Genomic DNA, 4,333 nt, shown 5'->3' on the forward strand with positions numbered 1-4,333 from the left:
TCTGTCTGTCTGTCTATCATCTATCTATCTATCTGTCTGTCTGTCTATCATCTATCTATCTATCTGTCTGTCTCTCTGTCTGTCTATCATCTATCTATCTGTCTGTCTGTCTGTCTGTCTATCTATCATCTATCTATCTAATCATCTATCATTTTGATTTTTTTTGAGGCACAGTCTCATTCTGTAGCCCAAGATAGACTCAAACTCATATCAACTCTCCTTCCTTGGCTGCTGAGTGCTGAAATTTCAGGCATGAACCACCATGCCCAGCTCAGCAGTAGGAACAGAATCATTATAGGCTGGCAAGACGGTTCACTGGGTAAAGGTGCTTGCTGCAAAGACTGATGACCTGAGTTCAATTCCCCAGGGCATAGTGGAGGGAGAGAACTGACTCCCAAAAGTTGTCCTCTGACCTTCACATATACACACATGCCCACATACATATACATACGCACAATAAATTAATTTAATTTAAATTGTTATATATTACATTGTTTAAAATGTTAAAATCTAACCAAGTATAATAGTATGCCCATAGTCCCAGCTCATCAGGAGGCTGAGGCAGGAGAACCACCACAAGTTCAAGTCCAGCCTGGTCTATATGTCAAGTTCTAGGCCAGCCAGGACTATAATAGCAAGACCCTGTCTCAAAAGACAAAAGTTAAAGTCTAATAATTTCAAAATTAAAACCTTATTGTAACCAGTCAGCACCAAAAACGTCACATCATTTTCATTAAATTATTTATTTTGGGGATGAGAGAGATAATAGTTTGTTCTGATTTTTACTAAGAGCTGGTCACCTATTTGGAAGACCATGTTGTCTAATGGAATTATGTCTGGGCATCTGCCCATTAAAATGCAGGTCATTTTATTTACATTGTCTTTCTTGGGCTGGGATACAGTTCAGTGTAGACAGTGTGATTAACATGGGTACAGCCCTGTGGTCTATCCTCAGCACCCCCTATGCATACCAAAACAGCCCTCTCTTATTATTGTCAGGCAATTGCGTTGAGGTTTAAAAATATATCTCCTAGCCGAATGTGATGGCTCATACCTGACATCCAGCACTGGGGAGGCTGAGGCAGGACGACTGCCAGGAATTCAAGACTAGCCTAGGCTATGTGGTGAAGTCTAGGGCAGCTTGAACTGCCACGTGAGACCCTGTCTCATAAAAACAAAAGCAACAAATAAAATTCCAAAGGCTGGGGAGATGGCTTAGCTGGTAAAGTGCTTGTCACACAGCCTGAGGACCTCAGTTTGATCCCTAATACACACATAAAAAGCCAAGCACTATGGTATGATCTTGTCACCAGCACTGGGGAGACAGAGAGAGGCAGATTCCTGAGGTTCACTGGCTGCCCAGCCTAGCCTAATCAGTGAGCTCCAAGTCCTAGTGAGAGACCCTGTCTCACAAAACCCTGTCTCCCAAGGAGTGACACAGGAGATGGATCACTGGCATCTGAACACATGCATACATGAACACACACACACACACACACACACACACACACACACACGTACTCACCCTCCATCCCAAGAAACAATAAAATAAAAATAAATGTCTCTGGATTTTATTGGGGACAGTTAGGAAAATCAGGCATAATTTTTCTTGTGAAATGGACTTGTGGGAGCTGGTACCTCAGGCCTGGTGTTGAAACAGCCCAGAGCCCAGTGGAATTCATTTCTCACCTGACCCTGATGGCTCACACCAGGCATTCTCTGGTTCTGCTCACCCCTCCAGACTGTGCTCCCTTCAAAGTAACTCTTGGGTGGCGACCAAGACTTTGTTCCCTGAGATGCCAGCTCAGTTTCCAGGACTGTAAGGGACTAAATCCCTGATAAACAAACAGGGCCACTGAGAGGTAATAAAGACTGCACGAAGCCAGGTGTGGTGGCACACGCCTTTAATCCCAACACTTGGAAGGCAGAGGCAGATGGATCTCTGTGACTTCAAGGCCAGCCTGGTCTAAAAAAAAAAAATTAAATTAAAATTTTAAAAAAGGTGACATGCTTTCTACTGCTTCTTGGTCTCAGGAAGAAAGGTCTTATTTTTACTCCAACAGGGCCCCTTCAGCTGATCTGCTTAGAGTCATGTAGACTTGGACACCTCATCATTGAAGCCATAAGCCTATCAGTCTCTTTTTTTATTTTTTTAGTATTTTTTATTTATTATTTTTATTTTATGTGTATGCATGTATTGCCTGCATGTAGGTAAGTGCACCCATGCGATGCAATGCCCGTGGAGGACAGAAGAGACTATCAGATCCCCTGGAACTGGAGTTACGGACAGTTGTTAGCTGCCGTGTTGGAGCTGGAATTCAAATGTGGGTCTTCTGCAAGAACAGTTAAGTGTTCTTAACTACTGAGCAATCTTTCCAGCCCCGTCTTTTTTGATTTTTAATGACTTGTTTTTGTTTTCACAAATGTTTTGATTGCAGGTATACTTATTGGTGTGTGTGCTTGTGTATAGTGCAGGAAAAGTTAGGAGGAGAACGACAGAGCAGCCATGTTGGTGCTGGGAGTCGAACCTGGGTCCTCTGGAAGAGCAGCAAGTGCTCTTATCCCCTGAGCCACTTCTCCAGTCTAGAGCCTTCTTTTCTTTCTTTAAATTGACCAATCCGAAGTTAGGGGAAGGGAAACCACTAAAATCCGTAAAACCCAGGCACTCCCCAGAGAACATGGATTCTCTGTTTCTAGGTGCGGTCTCCACTCCACTGTGGAGAGCTTTTTCTTTCTCTGACTGTGTCTATACGTGATTCTTTTATGCGTATCGATGCAATTCTTTATCTGCCAATAGAAGTTTCTTTTTGCTCTCTGCTGGTCTCAGATTTTTTCCCATCTTCTAATTCTTTAATTGGCTGAGAAATCAAACCCAGCAACACTCCTAGACAGAAAACAGTCCAGCTGCAACAGATCCACGTGGTCTAAGCGGGGGGCATGTGGGCCAGGGCCGGAGATTTTTCTGGGCCATCCAGGTGACTCAAAGTAAGATGAGACTCCCTTGTCTCACCTGCAGCACAGGGTGGATGATGGGTTTTCGGGTTCCCATCCCTTCCATGAACTCATATCTTTGTCCCTCTAACCTCCAGGGACTATGGAAAAGAAGGCTCATCTCTTTAGCCATTAGTATGGTCAGCTTTCACTGTCTACATTGTGTTGGTCTGTGGGCATGACTGTGAGGGACTGTCTTAATTAAGTTAACTGATTTGGGAAGACCCAGCCCACTGTGAGTGGCACCACTCCCTAAGCCAGGGGTCCTGAATTGTGTACCAGTAGAGAAACTGGGCTGAGCACAAGCGAGTGACAATGTGTGAGTTCATTTCTCTCTGCTCTTCTGCGGGTGTGATGTGACCAGCTGTTTGAAGTTACTGCCTTCACTTCCCCACAGCGATGGACTGTGATGGAATGGATGGAATGTGAAATCCTAAACTGAAAAAAACCTCTCCCCCGACCTAAGCTGCTTTTGGTCAACAGAAAGACTAGGACAGCCTCTTTCTGGTGGGAAAATATCCTCAGGACAAAGTGGCACCATCATAGATAGAATCCCACGGGTCCCTCGGGTCCCTCGCAGGCTCAGTGGTGCCATTTGGGGAGGTTGTAGAACCTTTGAACGTGGGGCCTAATTGACAGACGCAGGCCCCTAGGGGGCAGGCCTGTAACGGTTATGCCCATCTCCCATTCTGGTCTAGCCCTCTGCTTCCTGATCCACCAGGATGTGGAGGAAGCACCACTCCACACTCCTACCGCCATGAACTCTGTTCTGCCTTCATCCCTGTGATGGAGTTATTTCATGAGCCAAAAGAAATCTTTCTTCCCTTAAGTTATTTCTGTTGAGAATTTTGTCACAGGCTCTGAGCAGTGGGGGAACAGCAGCGACGGCACGGCAGGCCAGTTATGAAGCTCAAACATGCAAAATACAGAGAATGGAAGGCAGAGGTTGCACCATGCAAGAAACACAGACAAGATGGAGAAAATGGAAACAAAACCTACATTACATTATAATTGTAAAGATGAACCAGTCTCTTTAAAAATATTTATTTTAGGGGGCTGGAGACATGGCTCAGCGGTTAAGAGAACTGGTTGCTCTTGCAGAGGACCTGGGTTGGGTTCCCGGCATCCACATGGCAGTTAACAACCATCTATAACTCCAGTTTTAGGGAATCTGACTCTCTCTTCTGACCTCTGCAGGCGTTGCACACATGTGGTGCACCTACAGACATGCAGGTAAAATATACACATAAAATATTTTAAAGTATTTATTTATTTATTTATTTATTTATTTATTTATTTATTTAGTCTTTTTGAGACAGGGTCTCCCTGTAGCCACAGCTGT

This window comes from Nannospalax galili, unplaced genomic scaffold (genome assembly GCF_000622305.1).
Source record: "Nannospalax galili isolate Female #2095 unplaced genomic scaffold, S.galili_v1.0 scaffold1659, whole genome shotgun sequence".
NCBI classification, from domain to species: Eukaryota; Metazoa; Chordata; class Mammalia; order Rodentia; family Spalacidae; genus Nannospalax; species Nannospalax galili.